This window comes from Xiphophorus maculatus, chromosome 8, assembly GCF_002775205.1.
Source record: "Xiphophorus maculatus strain JP 163 A chromosome 8, X_maculatus-5.0-male, whole genome shotgun sequence".
NCBI lineage: Eukaryota > Metazoa > Chordata > Actinopteri > Cyprinodontiformes > Poeciliidae > Xiphophorus > Xiphophorus maculatus.
Genome location: NC_036450.1, coordinates 338,813 through 358,080, shown reverse-complemented (window position 1 = coordinate 358,080; position 19,268 = coordinate 338,813). Strand labels below are relative to the sequence as shown.

Below are 19,268 nucleotides of genomic sequence, written 5' to 3'. Positions count from 1 at the left end.
CTAAGATATGAACTAAATACACTTGTAAACAAGAGAGCTAATATTTTATTACAGAAACTTAAACAAGACAACTTTCACTGTAGTGACATATCTGGTAAATATTTGGCCAATCAACTGAAAAAGAACAAAGAAAAATATATAATTTCTGTTCCTAAAGATTCAGCAGGGAAACCGATCCAGTCGCTGAACGAAATAAATGATGTTTTTCAAGATTTTTACACCAAATTGTATTCTGAGGAAAATAATCCTTCCCAAGAAGAAATGAACTCTTTCTCAAACAATATTGATCTACTGCATTTGACAGATGAATAAATTGGTATGATTGAAGCTCCACTAACAGAAAAAGAATTAACCAGTGCAATACACTTTCTGCCAAACAATAAAGCACCAGGACCGGACGGTTTTCCAGCTGAATTTTATAAACATTTTTGGGATAAAAATTTAAATACAGCTGCTATTAGAGTTCTGCCAAAGGTCCTACGGTCACCTCTAGCTATCGTCCACTCTCACTAATAAATACGGATATGAAAATTATCACAAAGGCAGTAACAATCAGAATTGAGAAAGTTTTCATACAGATATGAAAATTATCACAAAGGCAGTAACAATCAGAATTGAGAAAGTCATCTCATCCTTCATTCATCCAGATCAAACCGGTTTCATTAAAAATAGTATAATATACGGTGATTGTTGAACTTAATGGCTTTAACAAATAAACAAGACTCAGCCATTGTAACTTTGGATACTGAAAAAGCATTTGATGAAGTAAATTGGTCATTTTTGTTTTCAATATTGAGAAGGTTTAGATTTGGAGATTCTTTTATTAATTGGATTAAGTTATTCTATACATTACCAGCAGCGACTGTTACTACCAACAATATAATTTCAAAGAATGTCATTTTACAAAGAGGCACAAGGCAGGGTTGTCCACTTTCTCCATCTTTGTTTTCCATTTTCATTGAACCCCTTGCAGCAGCAATTCGTCAAAACTCTCATATTAAAGGTTTTCCAATTAACGCAACAGAATATAAAATTTGTATATATGTTGACGATATCTTATTACTACTGCATATTCTTTAATGATTGAAACAATCAGATTAATTAATTCTCAAAAATATTTAATTACTCATTAAGTTAGAATAAATCTGCAGTTCTACCTTTAAATAATTTAAAATGGGATGAGACAATCCAAACTATACCTATTCCTTTATGCACAATTCGTACCTTGGGATTAAATGATCTCCTAAATTGTCAGATTTGTTTAATCTTAATTTCATACCACTTCAAGAATCAATACAAAACAACTTGAAACAATGGATAAATTTACCACTTTCATGTGCTGTGTAGGATCGAAAAAGGTCTTAACTCTTAATTATATTTATAGATAAGAAATAATACTCAGAGACAAGTCCTTTTGCCACGGCGGGTGGAGATGTATTACACTGTTCCACAGATCATCTTACAGTACAAAGTCAAATCTCAAAAATCTCCCCAAAATCTCATCGTATTCTTAGAGTCAGTCTGTTTTATAGAATCTCATTTTCATTGGTGTAAGTTGGTAAGTTTTGACCAATAGCATTACTGCCCGTGTTTGATGTGTGTCCTTATGTAAGAATTTCATCAGCTTTTAAATGAGTGTGTATTGGAGTTTCTTTGGGAATATTCAGACCTATTGACCTCCAACATCTGCTCCGTTTCAAAAGAGCAACACAAGCCAATTATTATCCTTATCTATCCAAACAGTTTATTTCCCAGATATTCTTTCTGTCTCACTTCGGCTTCGTACATAAGGGAAGTTGGGAGGCTAAGTTAAATTGACCTTTTATGGCGCCAGATTTCCTCAGTAAAAGACAACTCCATAAAGACTATTTCCGCTCTTACAGCTGGTAGAATAGTGACTAAAGTATGGAGTCCGACACCGTCGTTGGGAGGGTGGGGGAGGAGGGGACATGTTTTGAGAATGTTTTGTTACTCATTCTGCTGCAAGTTGTCTCAATTTTGACGCGCAAGACGTAACGGGTAAAATCCGGTTTAGGATTTTCAAAATAAAACATCCGGAAGTAGTTCATTATTTCTTGCGCGCCCGGTACCAATTTGTCCGCGGCCGGTGGTTGGGGACCACTGCTCTAAAGGCATAACACATTTTGAACTTATTTTTAGATATAGTAAATTCCTTTCATTTTCAGAATTAATTAAACAATATAAACTTGATGATACTCAATTTTTAGAATATTTTCAATTAAAATAAATATGACCTGGAACAACTCATTATAGAACCTAATACACAAATTATGGAAATATTTAAAATTGCATCTAGAAAGAAAACTCAATCGATCTACAGAATGAAAAAAGCTAGCATGCAGAAGCATACGGTTGCTTATAATGACTCCCTGAGAATTCAGCTTAATAAACCAGGTTCAGCAGTGCAAGTGAGATGTTTTGTAATGAACATGTCATGGAAAACTGGGATGCATTCCATGCCATGATGTTCAGAAACTCCTAGGCATATAGATAGATAGATAGATAGATAGATAGATAGATAGATAGATAGATAGATAGATAGATAGATAGATAGATAGATAGATAGATAGATAGATAGATAGATAGAGAGAGAGAGAGAGAGAGAGAGAGAGAGAGAGAGAGAGAGAGAGAGAGAGAGAGAGAGAGAGAGAGAGAGAGAGAGAGAGATGGAAGCAGTCCGTCTGGAAGAGGAAAAGCGGCGGTATTTGTATCTCTAACCTGAGAGAGAGAGTTGAACAAAACATCTTTGCGTCTGTAGTTCCAGAAACTATTTTTAAAGTATGTACGTATTAATTTGTATTCTTAAAAGTTTTTTCTTTCGCAATGTCACAATTGTTATTTCACAATTAGTAACCATCGGTGTCTCCGCCTGTCTTGTCCTCCAGAGATTTCACATGCAAGCACTTCCAAACTTTAGAGAAAAACTTTCAACTTACCGGGAAACGTTAAGCTCAAGGATAAATAAGCCCAGACTTTGTGTCAGTGATCGCGATCTACCCAGCAGCTAAATACAGACGATACACATCAGCTCCAAGCTGCAGCCCTGGAAGTTTGCAGCGCTGTTTTCACTCAACACCGAGTGACTCATGTGACGTCACGAAAGAGAAAGCTCATGCATTCTCTATCTTTCCCGTATCTTCCACAGTCTGTTGAGTTGAAATCTACGATTTTGTAATTTAAAAAATATTCAATAAATGAACAAATTACTAATTCACAAGGATGATTCATTAAAGGCCCACTTACACATGGATGAAATTAGAAACGAAAAAATACATGCATTTTTCTGTAATCCAAAAATGACTGAACAGAAGCCCTGATTTCAATGTAGAAGCTAAATACATCTACACCTAATTCAGTCAATGGATGAGTCAGTCATCACTGACATGCTCAATCATGCGCGAGTCAGTAATGACATCATATGATATGATGAAATCATATAATGGATAAGATTTCATCCTATTTCCATCTATGTTTAGTCCAAGTGAAATTACCTTGTTGAAAGGTGCTTCCTGTAAGAATATATAATTCCGTAACATGCACAAAAAGTCAATTAAATAATGTAGGAATGCATACACTGAAACTTAAAGTAACTTTCATTTAATTATAATCTTATTTCATTATTTTGTTTTTGACGTTGCAATAATAACGTGGAAAATATATACTCATTTTATTGTCGTTCCACAAAGACAGTGAAATTGGCAACAAAATGTCACCACACCTGGCCACCGGAGCACACAGAAAAATCAATGTGCCTATAAATATATAAATAAATACATATGTAACTTACCACTTTCAAACAGTCTTAGTGAGGGTATTTTGGTGTTGACCAATCTGATGGCCAATGGGAAGTAACTGTTTCTTAAGGTGTATTCAGACCAACCCAGGATTAGAGTCCTTAATTAGACTCTAATCTGTTTGTCTACGAATTCTGAGTTTTTGGGGAGGTCTGAATGCAAATTTGAATTCCTAAACGGACTTAAAAACCGAACTCTGATCTTTATGAAAACCTCGGTCTGGTTCCAGTTGAAGTGGATTCTAACACCGTAAAAAACCTTTCTGAATGCAACCTGACTAGAGACCGTTAGAAAAACAGGAAATGGATTATAGCGCAGGGCATTCTGGGTAAATACAATCAAAATAAACACATGTTTTCACCATTAGCAAAAAAAATGGCCTGTGGTCAGATGTGTGGAGAAGAGGAGATAAATGCCCTGACTCATCTTCGCCTCTTCCTGAGTCCATCATTGAAAGTTGTTTCTTTGGTACATGCGCCACAGACAAAATAGAAATTCTAAAACTACTAAAACTACACGCAGCTCCATTTTTGTTTACAGAAAAGTACTTGCCTCTGTGTCTTCTTCAGAGGTTTTTGTGTCCGATTCCTTCAGTAGTTCCTGGTGCAGCGCCACCACAGGCGACGGGGGGAACAGGTTTTTCAGTTAGTTTTAGTCGTTTACCTCAGTGCTGTGTGAACGCGAACTACAGTTCTGAAAATGTAACAAATGTTGCAATTTTAGTCCCCAATAGAACCAAGTCTACCGAACTATCTGGTCTGAATACACCCTTAGTCTGGTTGTTCTACAGCAGATTATGTGGAATCTTCTGATAGATACCAACTGGATGAACAGACCATGGAGAGGATGGGTGGAATCAGAGAGGATCTGATTTGCTCTGGCTAAGCAGTGTCTGTGTGCAATGTTCTGGATAGGGGGAGTGGAGCCCTAATGATCCTCTTCGCTGTCTTCACCACTCTTCACAGAGACTTCCAGTCTGACAAGTTGCAGCTCCCAGACCAGATGGAAATACTGCTGGTCAGGAGGCTCTCAATGGTTCCTCTGTAGAAGGTGGAGAGGATGGGAGGGGGGAACGAAGCTCTTCTCATTCATCTCAGAAAGTGAAAGCGCTGCTGTGCCTGTTTCACCAGGGAATTGATATGATATGTCCAGCCAAGGTTGTGTTATGTGCACCCCCATGAACTTAGTGCTGCAGACGATCTTCATTCTCCACTGCTGTATTGTATTTGTTGTTGTGATGCTACTGTTTTATTCAGGCTGTTTATGTACAGGGGTTGGACAATGAAATGGGTTGGACTGAAACACCTCTCATTTTAGTGTGGGAGGTTTCATGGCTAAATTGGACCAGCCTGGTGGCCAATCTTCATTAATTGCACATTGAACCAATAAGAGCAGAGTGTGAAGGTCCAATTAGCAGGGTAAGAGCCTCAAAATATTGCAATGTACACAACATTATGGGTGACATACCAGAGTTCAAAAGAGGACAAATTGTTGGTACACATCTTGCTGGCGCATCTGTGACCAAGACAGCAAGAACACTATCAGGAATTTTTCCTCAATCTGTGTGATTTGAGTTACTGGGACAAGATATCAGAAAAACTATGGTACATTGTGTATGTTATGTTCGTGTATCTTGGTGCGTCCTTCAGCAAACCACCAAGAAGGACAAACCACATCCAACAGGATTAACTGTGGACGCAAGAGAAAGCTGTCTGAAAGGGATGTTCGGGTGCTAACCCGGATTGTATCCAAAAAACATAAAACCATGGCTGCCCAAATCACGGCAGAATTAAATGTGCACCTCAACTCTCCTGTTTCCACCAAAACTGTCCGTCGGGAGCTCCACAGGGTCAATATACATGGCCAGGCTGCTATAGCCAAACCTTTGGTCACTCGTGCCAATGCCAAACGTCGATTTCAATGGTGCAAGGAGCGCAAATCTTGGGCTGTGGACAATGTGAAACATGTATTGTTCTCTGATGAGTCCACCTTTACTGTTTTCCCCACATCCGGGAGAGTTACGGTGTGGAGAAGCCCCAAAAAAGTGTACCACCCAGACTGTTGCATGCCCAGAGTGAAGCATGGGGGTGGATCAGTGATGGTTTGGGCTGCCATATCATGGCATTCCCTTGGCCCCATACTTGTGGGCACGTTACTGCCAAGGACTACCGAACCATTCTGGAGGACCATGTGCATCCAATGGTTCAAACATTGTATCCTGAAGGAGGTGCCGTGTATCAGGATGACAATGCACCAATACACACAGCAAGACTGGTGAAAGATTGGTTTGATGAACATGAAAGTGAAGTTGAACATCTCCCATGGCCTGCACAGTCACCAGATCTAAATATTTATTGAGCCACTTTGGGGTTTTTTGGAGGAGCGAGTCAGGAAACATTTTCCTCCACCAGCATCACGACGTGACCTGGCCACTATCCTGCAAGAAGAATGGCTTAAAATCCCTCTGACCACTGTGCAGGACTTGTATATGTCATTCCCAAGACGAATTGACACTGTATTGGCCGCAAAAGGAGGCCCTACACCATACTAATAAGTTATTGTGGTCTAAAACCAGGTGTTTCAGTTTCATTGTCCAACCCCTGTATATTTTTGTCAGAGACTGAGGCTCCATGTGGTGGCGGTGGTGACCCCTGGTGGCGGTGTCAAGTATTGTGTGTTTATTTTGTTGGAGCATCTTTTTTCTTGTATGCTGTGTTTTTGTTGGGTCTAGGGTCATCCCGGGCTGCACAGTGGCCCGGGATGTTGGTAGTACTGTTGCCTTGCAGCAAGAAGGTCCTGGGTTCGATTCCCGGCAGGGGTCTTTCTGCATGGAGTTTGCATGTTCTCCCTGTGCATGCGTGGGTTCTCTCCGTGTACTCCGGCTTCCTGTCCAAAAACGTGACTGTCAGGTTAATTGGTCTCTCTAAATTCTCCCTAGGTGTGTGTGTGTGCTTGGTTGTTTGTCCTGTATGTCTCTGTGTTGCCCTGCGACAGACTGGCGACCTGTCCAGGGTGTACCCCGCCTCTCGCCCGGAACGTAGCTGGAGATAGGCACCGGCAACCTATCTCTTGCTGGACTTGCAAGGTTGCTGGAGATAGGCACCGGCAACCCTCCCGACCCCATTAGGGATAAAGGGTGAACAGAAAATGAATGGATGGATGGATGGATCCTTTTTCTTCACTAGATGTTCCCCCTTTTCCCCACGGCTTCCCCCACTGATAAGCCTCAGTCTCCCCTGATATTAAGAAATATTTTTCTTTTACTTCAGCCGACTTTATGGTTAAAAACTATACTAATAAATTCTGTTTTAACATCTTCTGTTTTAGAATATTGCAATTTAAAATAAGGAAATGTCTTTAAATATTTGACTTGTCTGGCCCTCCCATAAATGTTTTTAGAACTTTTGAATTTGCAATTCAATTGTCCTGGAGCAAGCCTGTTGTTGGTTTCCATCATTCATTGCAAACTGAAAATAGATTTAACATCCTTGACTATCATGGTTTCAAAATTTTAAAGAAAACCCACTCCAGGTTGTCACATATGTACTACATGTACATGTACTATACATCAGGGCTGGGCAACTCCAGGCGTCGAAGTCCAGTGTCCTGTAACTTTTAGATGTGTCTCTACTTCAACACACCTGAGTCAAGTAATGATGTCATTAGCAGGACTCTAGAGAGACCCTAACCCTAAAGGAAAGTTTACATTGGTCACTGAACTGATTTTTGGAAACCCTCTCCAAAAAACCTAATGGGTCTGTTGCTTTAAAAATATTGTGATGAATTAACTATTTTATGTTACTTGAATAACAACCTTCACATATGTCAATAAATTGACATGTTGTGACACTTATCGTTAATAAGGTCATAAGAGATGCTGGTGCCTAAATCCAGCGGTCAATGGGCAGGAGGCGAGGTCACCCTGGAGTGCCCCTGCCAGTGTGTCGCAAGGCAACAAAAAGACACACAACAAACAATTATGACCCACACCGAAGTGCATTAGAGACCCCAATTAACCTGACAGTCATGGTTTTGGACGGTGGGAGGAAGTCTGAGTACCAGGAGAGAACCCACCATGCACAGGGAGAACATGCAAACTCCATGCAGAAAGACCCCGGGCCGGGAATCGAACCCAGGGCAACAGTGTTATCAACTGTGCCACTGTGCAGCCCAGGTGATATGTTTTGTGTTCATACATTTTTATCTTTTATCATTACATTTAGCGTTAAACAGGAAACTAAAAGTGGACCATCTGTCAAACGCTATATTCAAATAGGTGTATATGAATACTAATTCATATATACCTATTTCATATAATATGAAACATTATATAAGTTGAGGAGTCACATTTGCAAACACCCACACATTTCTACATTGCAAACACTGTTAATGTTATAAATATTTGTTCACAAGTATAAATATTTTTCAACCATGTTAAAACAGTATAATTATTTAATCATGGAGTAGTTTTTGAGCTCAGATAGTGATTATAATAAAAAAAATTAAAAATCGGAAAGTTTTGTTTTATGGTCAGTTTAAATGAACAGAAATCAATGCAAAGTTATTGTTATGATAGAAGATAAGATAAGATTTATTTGTCATTGTCAACAACAGATTACAACGAGATTGAGATTTGCTCGACTTGAGTTAAAATGCAGGTTATGTGTATATACATAATATACAATATACATATACATACATACATAAAAAAGATAAAGAAATAAATAGTACAAAATGAGAAATAAAGATAATGGTTGCAGTGCCTGGAGGTGTCGCAACAGAATTTACATTTTTTAACGAAGAGCAGAAGTTCTTATGCCATACTGTGTGCGTCAGGGAGACACTAGTACCAGTTTAACTCATGGTGGAGTGTTCAGTTTATAACCCTTTCTCTGCCACACATATTGTCAATGGGGCCCGATAAATTACTCTTTGCTTTTCATAACCATAAAACAACAATACATAATTGCACACATTTTATTGAAACGTTCTGTGGAAACCCAACGAGAAAAACTCAAAAGCACAACTATTCAACTATCCAACTATTCTATTATATTGTTTACGAATATAAATGATTTTGAATAACCTAAGCACAAACACTCTGGAACTCTCTGTTGCTGTCCTGAACTGCAGGAATGAACTCCATTGACTCTTTGAAAAGACAGCTAAAGACATACTGACAAGCTTTTAATTAGACTGCTATATTTAATGTACATTTTTATATTTTTGTTTTGTGTCTGCCTTTGTAATGCACTTTGTAATTTTAATGGCTGTGATACGTGCAAAGTATCAAAATAGTATCAAAAGTATCAAAGTATCAAAATGATCAAAATACAATAAATTGTATATATTTAATCATTAGCATCAACATAGGGAGAACAAAAAGCTTCAATTAAATACATTGTTATATGTCTGCCTCCTCTTTTCCAGCATATTGTGCAGACAGTTTTGTTAATAGCAGTTGTATGGCACCGAACACCTGTCAATTGAGTTAGGCTGGGAGTGACTCCAAATCCATCCGTTGTGAGCTCTTCAGCTGTTGCTGTCTGTGAGTGATCATGTCATGTGTATGGCTGGTTTCCTGTGAAAGTACTCAGAAGGAAAAAGCAGACTTTCATCATGTTACTGCAGCTGGTTGGTTGTTTTTGTGTTAATAAGTAAATTGTAATGTCTGCAGCTTGTGGAGAATTATTCTGTCTCCATTTAGATTCTTGATGAGGTTGAAGAAGAGTTGAATTCATGAATTCCATTTATTACAACAAAACTGATGCAAAATGACATCTAACAGTTTCTAGTTCTCTTTGTTTGCCTGTCTAAGCTACGCCCCAAAGAGGTCATTCTCTAGTGTGCCATTTCCTTTAACCTTAGCTTTGTGCGTTTGTGCTCTATGTGTGTGCTTGTGTATGGTGTTTGCCTCATTTTAGCACCCCATGTGTAAATTGTAGTGTCTTTCTTTCTTTTTTATTTGCTTTGTTTAACCCCACCCTTTTGTCTCCAGGCTGAGAGCTGAAGGCGGTAGGGGGGCATCCAGAGGAACTGGACCTATGTGCTGTGCGAGTGACCGGTGTTGGGATTTCCTCACTATCGAGTGTCTGTTCACAAGTGCTTGGGGTGATTTATTTTTGATATTTTAATTTGTTTTAGGAACCAGTTCCCACATTTGGACTGCCCTCCCCCTGCTAGTAGGCCTCAGTACTGTGCACTTCCCTTCCTATTGTGGTTCTTTGAATTTTACTGGCTTTTAAAACGTGGAACAATAAAATGAACTATTTTGTGGTGGAATGAAGTCTTGTTCTCATTGGTTACGAACCTTACGTACCTTACCTATTTCCTTGGGCGCAATTCCCAAGGTGGCGCTGTGACACCCTCTGGTTACCCTGCTTTGAAGGGCAGATACCCTTGTGCTGCCACATTAGTTTTTTTGATTCAAAACTCTTTATGGGTGTAATAAGCCGACTTCAACGAGTTCTAGAAGTCTTAAAAACCTTGTTGCAACAAAGAAGCTCCATCTCTGACATTTTTGGCTCATAAATCCTCTTTTTGCTATTGAGACAATACTAAGCAAGCTAGCTAGTTAGAAGCTAGAGGCTAAAGGAAGCTAATGCGAGTATAGCGGTGGATGTCGGCGTGCTGGCCACTGAGATTACTGCAAAGGATGCTACTATTATGAAATATAAATTTTTGGCATTCTCAGCTAAGTTGGACACTATTGCTGCAAAACTACAGAGTGATGCACAGAAACTGGAAGAAGCAGAGAGTGCTTTCTTGCTGAGGACAATATAGCTGGGCTGCAGAACAGATTGCCAGCTATAGAGAACAACTTAGCCACCACATTGGCCCAGGTGGATGACCAAGAGGCACGCTTACACTGAGACAACATACTGATCTTCAATGCTAAGGCAGGTACTGAAGGAAAGAATGTACTGGATGTTTTTGAAACATGGCTCCCTGAGCTCCTGAATCACGAAAATACAAAGGACAGGATTCGGCTGGACGGATGTCACAGACACCTTGGTCACCCCAGACACACGGGTTGTCATTTTGAGACTACACTACCCAACTGACAAAATGAAGATACTGACATATAATGAGAAACAAAAATTAAAATAGAAAGGTAACAACATTGTTATTCACCATGACATTCTGCAAAATATCATCCAACAAAGCAGAAGTTTCAACTCTGTACGCCAGGAGTTAGGGTTAGGGTTAGATTGTCGGGTTCCGGATGGAATATCCAGCCATACTGTGCTTTTCTCGCAACAATAAAGAGTTCTCTTTCAACACAGTCGAAGCAGCAGCTACGGTCCTCCAGGCAGTGGATAAAGCCCCGTGAGTATGTGGATCACATAGAATGTGTGGATCTGTGCGCCGTTGCTCACAATGACAGTTCTGTTCTGCAACATTAAAGACATTTGTTCTGCCGCTCCCCAAACTGGGCAGTCTACTCGTAGTTAAAACTATTTCTTGTTTCAATTTAAACAGTGGAAGTGTTTTTTTGCTGTTTCCTCCCAGTAACACTGGTTTCTAGATTTAAAAGTCGAAGAAAAGGAGGATTACGTCCAATCTGAATGCAACAATCAAAGCTGTCAAGTTCATTATTGGGTGTTACTTTGTTTAACGGCTGTCGTCTCCTGAACCCTGAGTGGCCTTATTTATTTCAGGTCTAAAGTAAATTTGGACCGAGAGAGGCTTTTATAAAGTTTGTTAAACTTATTTACCTTTCTCCTAAGGCCTGTGTGTTGATTAATGACTCTAGCTCTTTGCCAATGGTTTGATGGGCAATGCAAATACTAAATCGGTGTCCTTCTCAGGTATATCTTTATAATGAAAATTCCAGAGTCCATAAGTAGCAATGATAATATAATAGGACTTTCAACTGATTTGATATTCCATAAGATAGTTTTGTATGTTGATGATGTGCTTCTCTTCATCTCAAAACCGGAAAAATCCTTACTAGCTTTAATGTCTATTTTTAAGGATTTTGGCTCACTGCAGGCTACAAATTTAACTTGGATAAATCATGAGCAATTCCAATTGGTTTTAATGATGAAATTCCTTATCCATCTACCTCCACATTTCCTTGGTCTGATTCAGCATCTGAATATCTGGGATTGATTGATTGATTTAAAGCCTAGTTTGGGGTATTGCTGAGAAATTATTTGACCAAAGTACAAAAGGAAATTCAAAGACACCTTACAAGATGGATGAGTCTGCTAATTTCATGGATGGGTAGAATAAGCCTCATAAAGATGAACATCCTGCCAAGATAACTTTACCCAGTGCAACTGATACCAATCCATATTTCTGAAAAGATAGCTAAAGAAATTGAAAGGGACTTCTCTAAATTATTATTGTAAGACCAAGGGTGAGTATGAAGACTGTGCAGCTGCTAAACTGGGCTTGTCATGAAAGAATTGAGTAGCTTCACAATTATTTGAAAGGCCAGGAAGTGCCTTTCGAAAAATGAATATGTAATCCATTTATAATTTGTTAGAGTTTACAAGCAGGAAGAAATCCCATTTGAAGAGGGAGGATAATCCAATTCTGCAAAATACAGTGAAAAGTTGGCGAGATATGAAGAATTATATTGATAGGAAGGATTCACTTACCTATATTACACTAATTATCAACAATAAAGACTTCTTGCCAAAGGTTAATTCAGCCATTTTGGGTCAAAGGTCAAATTTTGGCCATTTTTCACTTTCACTCACATCGAACTTTAACGAACTCCTCCTAGAGATTTCAACCTATCGGCTTCATTCTTGGTCAGAATGCAGTTAAGGCATGGGGCTTTAAACATTATTGAAAAAATTGACTTTTCATTTATGTTCAGGGGATGTGGCAGAGCAGCGAACTTGGCGTACTCGCCAAAACAAACGAACCCTATGTTGAGAAAGTATTTTATTCATAGACTTTAAAACTCTACAGGTATAATGCAACTTAAATGGCATTTGGCCATTTAAGTCAGTATTCCAGATTAATACTGACTCACGTCAAACAGAAATTCAACAACAAATAGCTGTTGAGTAGCTTTAAGCCTTAACATTGGTTGTATCCGCATCATGTACAATTTGATCAGTTCTCGAAATACAAGGACGATAATCATATGCTCATGTCAAACATGAGTTAACAAACAAAACATTTGGAGGTTCATATGTGAAACTGATTAACACACCTGGACATATAAGTTAAATGACAAATTCTAACATTGCTACAAAAGTAGCAGTTGTGATGTAAATTTGGCTTAGGCTTAGTGCTTCAATGATGTTTTTGACATTTTATTCATATGTCTGAATGAATGTGGATTTACTAATGAAGAGAAACATGTTAAAACTTAACTGTGTCCCCATGGGTTGAATAAATTGACAATGAAGAAGAAAACCAATAAAACAAAAGGTTAAAATAATGGAAGGAAAGTTACTGGTATCTGCAAATTGTATCGATTACACTATAGGTGCTCAAGTGGACCTTAATGTTCTCAAAAGTTTAATATTAAGTGCAAGTTGTGTATCTCAAGTTACATGAGTCGACTAGCTAGAGAATTCAGAGTATGTGGTAATGACATAATTGGTTATAACCTAAGTCTACTGGAAAATTACAATTTCTTACTTAAAAAGTATGCAAACCAATTGGCCTAACAGAACTATTTACGGCAAAATAAATAAAATGAAGTTACATAATGAATTTATGTATTGCAAACTCAAAAGGATTTTTTTTCTGAGTAGTACATAATCTAAGCAACAAAAACATGGTGATATAAATTAGACGTGATTAATGTATGTGGTCTAGTTATCCATGGTAACAGTACTATTTAATCTGAAATGTTATTTTCAGCAGATTGCTTTCCGGTATCAACGATAAGAGCAATATACTGTAGTTAGATACACTAAAAACAAAACAAGTTCAATGGAATATATTTATATTTTTAACCTTAGTTTTATTATAGTTTTAACCTTCACAGATGAGTGAGTTGATGGCGCCTGGCTCAATGAGAAATAAAAGGAAGTGATTTGTATTAAAGCTTACTGCTATGTTTCATAAGTCGTCAGACCGCCGACTCAGTCTCTCATCACTTGAAATGTTGCAATCTGGAAGTATTGTAGGGAATAAAATAAAATAATAAACAAGGAAAAACAACTAAATATTAGATGGATATACGAGTTGGACAGTTAATTTGTTAAATTCCATTAACATAAGGGTGTAGTCATGATCAAAGGGGGGTAATTTGCCAATTAATTGTGTACTAAATATATATAATATAGTGCAACAGTAATTACACTACTTCAGCACTGTATGGTAGAAATGACTTGCATAATGGAATGATGAAATTACTAGACATAGCACTGAATTAGACTAAAGGTTGTCCAACGTATCTGAACAAGCAATGCATCTACATATGCAAAAATAAATTTCAATGTTACTAAATCTCTTATTTGAAACAACACAAAACAAAATGCTAGACTCTATAACTGCAGATGAAAGTCTTCCAGAGGAAACAGGGGTTTCTGGTCCTATTGCTTCTTCCCTTGTTTCTTTCTTTTGCATGAAAACCCTGGTCGATAAACTTATACAACCTAAACAAAACTCAATCCTGTTTTGATGAATATTCCCATAAGAACTGTCTTTCAGAAGCTGGACGCAGGAAAAGCAGATTTGCCAAGCGAATGGCTGAACCTGAGTACTGGCTGAGTGAGCTAAAACAATGAGTTACTTGAGTGAAAATTTTGATAATTCCTCATGTTTGTTAAATCCGTCATGAAATGGTCTTTAAGGTTATGATTATCACTGTTGAAGTTGATTTGGAAATTATTTTTGTTGATGTGTTTGTTTTCTGATATTTTATGATTTGGGGTGGAGTCATGGTTCCTGGACAACCATATGGACTGTTAACAAGCAAGACTGTGAGAACTGGGGGAACTGACACCATTATAATGCAAAGGTGGTGTCATTATTATGCGTCTACATGGATAATTGATTCTGTAATGACCATGTTTCAAATCAGCCACATTTGGATATTGTATAAACTGCTTTTCTTTTTAACCAATTTATTTTATTGTGTTGTCAGAGATTTTTGTACAATTTTGATTTACAGTGTCCCCTTGATGAATGATATTGGGAAAGGTAGCGTGTCTGGTTATTAATTGTTAATTGTCTGTAAATTATTTGTCTGTGAATTTCTTGTATAAGTAAAAATAATTCTCTTAGTGTTCAATGTATGTTTGCAAAATGAAGCGACTGGTGGGAGTTTTGTAGAGTGGAGGATATGTAGAGGACGGTAATAATATGACATGAAATATGTTAAATGAAATGTACTGTATATCATGCCACTAAGCGCAGGTCGCATGCGAGTTATTAATGGGACTTTAGAATCAAATAACGGTTGCATCAAGGATATCTCTATACAAGTAATAAAGACCTTTTAATTGGAACATATTGTACTATAAGATACTGGTCAGTATTTTCTGTCTTCTCAGGACGACCCAGAGAGACTGGTGGTTCAGGGACCCTTTGTGTGCTGGACTCAGAGACTCATGGACATGGAGAATGCGTTGGGGGCCCTGAACAGAATAATAAAATCAAAGGAACATCAACCCGGAAACAACAATTTGCTTCTGCGACCAAAGGACAAGAACTGTGCTACACTACGCTGCCCTGCATCGCTGCTGAGAACTTATTTGGTGTTATAATTCAAGCCTTATCTCTACTTTGTTCATTCCTTGCCGATGTGACCAATGATGATGTTAGGTGAAAATCATTGCGGGTACCATGGCCCGCAGTTCCGTTTGTGCCTGCGGGTTTTTGCCTCTGGGACCATAGGATAATTTTTTCCCTTGAACGAAAGATGCACTGACAGGGTTTTTCGAACCTATACTGGTGGAACTGTTGACCATGGGAGAGAAATGCACTGTAAATTATACATTCACCGTAGGATAAACTTGTTTATGATAAGTTTGTAGTTGTGTTATCTACATTAACATTTTATCTTCATTGGTCCACAAGTAGACTTCTACCCATACAATTCTCTTTAAGGAAATCATTCCTAACTAGAAAATAAGTGTACTTATTTTAGGGGGGATATGTAAAGGAATATAATTATATTAATAGTTAAAAATTATGTTGTTTGGTTGGTTTGCACTAAGATTCTTTTAACCTAAAAGAAATGTATTGTGTCAAATGGACTGGGTTAATCTGACCTAGAAGTCAGGAAGGAATTCAAATTTGGAGAGATATGGAATAACAATAATTAAAGAGAGGAAATTGTTAGTTTAAGCTGTTGTGCAAGAAAGTTCTGGCGCCAGACATTTCCGCTGCTCGTCAGTAAAGGAACTGGGCCGGAGCTCAAGACGTGGGAAAGAAACTCTGTTTGGACAGATAATGAATATACAATTTGACTAATATAAACTTTGAAATGGAGCAGATGTGAGGTCAAGGCTCTTTAATTATTCCAGGAGGTCAACTCCTAATTCTCGGAACTTCCAATACACATCCAGTGTAAGACGGAGCCAGAAGAGCTACGTAAATGGAGGAGAACAACGCCATTGTTTGAGGCTTCCCAATACACACCAGTAGACCTGGGACTCTAAAAAACTCATATCAGAAGTAGAAGTCAAGAGATTTTGGATTTCTGTAACGATGTGTATGTGATATTTTGGTTCCGCAGATGTGCATTAAAATCTATTCCCGTTCGACTATGAGCAGAGGGAGTTCTGAGTCTTGTGTAATTCTTTATTTAAATATTCTATAAGTTTAGGCACCTTTCAAATCTCCTATAATAACTTTCACATAAAAAGGTCAACTGGCACCAAAATTGGCATGAGTGATCCTGGTTGGATCCCTGACGATCCTATGTCATCATTGTCTGACGTCATCTAAGCCCCGCCCCCTCAGAACAGGAACTGACTTTTTTTTTACTTGGAAAGCCCCATCTCTGGCTCTCTTGACCTAATCAAGATGATCTTGTTTTGAGTGGAGGGCGTGGCCATGGAGGGCGTGGTCGTGGCAGCGCGGCGAAGTGACATGTCACGCCGCTGCCATAAGTTTGGCTCTAGATTTCTCATGTTTCGACCGAGCTGCACTGAGATCGATCCTTATCCACCCCCGACAGGACTGCAGTCCAATATTTGATGGGCGTGGCCTAATTCCTCCACAGCGCCCCCTACAATATTTTAAAAAATCAGCCCCAAGCCATACAATAAAATCGAAATCACTGTTCTGCACTAATCAGTCCAATTTCGCACAATGCACTGTGGCACACTTGCTGTACATATATTTACATATACATTTTGTTCTGCATTTTGAATCCTTGCAAGGACTGCTCTAAGCTGCTTTTTATATAGACAGCAAGTCATATTTTATTCTTATTTTATCTTGTCTACATTGCTACTCAGTGGTGGTTGTTGTGTGTCTTGTCTCTATGCTGCTGTAACTGCGAAATAATTTCCCTGCTGGGATGAATAAAGTAATTCTATTCTATTCTATTCTATACTTTATCCCAGAATTATGAAACTTGGTACACATTTGTAATCATCATGTTTCTTCATCATAACATTAAAGCAAGACTAGTACCACATTGTTTTAATGTTGATTGTAAATCAGTTTGTAATTTTATGTCTGTAGAAGCTTTTCTTTAAAGTTTCACTTAGTAAACATAAGTTTAAAAGAGTGTCAAGAAAACTGGCATAAGGGTATGAGATCTTTCCAGGCACACGCAGAAAAAGGTGCCTAATGGCTTGGAAGAAATAAAGTAATCTTGTAGTTTGATTAAAAGTTAATTAAGTTGAATATGTCTGAATAATATGAGTATAAGTAATCGCTCAATAACTGTCTACAAAAAAAATCTCTGATTAATGATCTGTAATGATTTAACAATGTGATGATTATGTTTAATGATTAATAATAAGAGAAAGATGTGATTTATTGTCAATGAATATGAAGTTGTGATCATTTGAAATCAATTCAAACAAGTTTAACAACAGGATGAATGTGTTTAATGAATTATAATAAAAAATAGAGTGAGATATAGAAAAAGAGGGGAATGCAGTACAGCCCTGAAAACAGGAAATGTCGCAAGCAGTTCTGAACAGATGGCCAGGGCGCACAGGAACTTTCCACTACGGTCAGCAAAAACAGGTTGGGAAATGTGAGGACTTTTTCATGAGACACAGCAGATGTGGAGAAAGTCACGTAGACCAAACCTCCCCATACACACACATGGGGGAGAAATGTATAAAAAGGGGCTGCAAAGAGGAACCAGTTGTTCCCAGTCCGGCGGCGCAGAAGGAGAGACAACTTGCAGAAGCAGATTGAGCCACGGACCGCACTTCAGAACCACGGGGGAGCTCGGACTTCACACCGTCAAGAAAGGACTGGGTTCCATCGCCCCATCTCTGGTTCTTCATTCGACCGTCGGTCTCGTCTCAGCCCAGCAATTTCAAACTCTGCAACAAGACTTGGAGGAAGGACAAAGGTCCCTCAGGGATGAGGGACTGGGTTTTGCAAAAGGATTCGGACCCGTTCTGCTTTGTTACCTTTCTAAGGAGGATTTTTCCACACGAGACAAAGACCTCAACCAAGGATGCTAGAAATTCCTGTTGCTAAAAGATCCACCATCGTCTGGGTATGAGTTGAATCTGCTCCTCGAAATTCCATTTCAGAACGTGCGACTTAACTCTTAGGGAAAGGAGACAGGGTAGTATGATTGTACATGTAAATTTTATTACACTGTTTTTGATCTATATACGATTGATTATTGATTTGTATGTCGCATATCCCTGCTTAAGCTTGCTTAATAAATTTATACTATAAAATTCTAATGAGGTTGGTGGACATTGAAATTAATAGAGTCATTTAATCTTCGTTCAGTTCTTTTAATTAAGGTAAAACTAATGTGCATGATTCCAGTAAATAGGAGGCTTCATAATTTCCTTTGGTGAGAGTAAATAATGACCCTGGGACTTACATCTAAGTCACTAAACATAATCTAGCCGGTTCCAAGTGCAAGTTATGATTTAGAAAGTGGGCTACCGTTAACAGAAGTGGTTATTGGAATTATGCAGCTGTGAGGGCTACTCAGCTGATTGTTTCTTAACTGTAAAGGGTCATAACTTCTGGATTGGAGGTAGTTAGAGCTAGACGAATCACTTTCGCCACCAGTTTAAATAGATTATCTCTTATAGAGTACTTTTAGGGTAATACCCAGGTCTCAGAGATTTTCCGGACCTGTTAGACAGAGAACTGGTCAGTAGGCAGCCCTGTGGAGTAGTGAGGAGAGGGCGGGGCTGACTATTGCAGGATAACCTTCATGGCGCCCAACGTGGGGCGGCGCACAACTGAGTAGGCGGGTCCCAAAGATACCAAGTCAGTGAAAACAGATGTGAGACTCTGAATAGCTCACTTGGGTTACTAACTCTTAGGGAAAAGAGTTAGTGGTGACTGATAAGGCCATCAGTCACA

General features: G+C 38.5%; 1 protein-coding gene across 3 annotated transcripts in view; it reads right to left on the bottom strand.

Annotated features, from left to right (window-relative positions):
• LOC102227988 (multiple epidermal growth factor-like domains protein 10) overlaps nt 1-3,099 on the bottom strand; it is a 100,565-nt gene extending 97,466 nt beyond the window's left edge. For all 3 annotated transcript variants that reach the window (XM_023338409.1, XM_023338411.1, XM_023338412.1), the window contains exon 1: nt 2,958-3,099. The gene's annotated coding sequence lies outside the window, so the exon portion shown is untranslated. The remainder of the gene's footprint in view (nt 1-2,957) is intronic.
• Between the last annotated feature and the right edge of the window lie 16,169 nt (nt 3,100-19,268).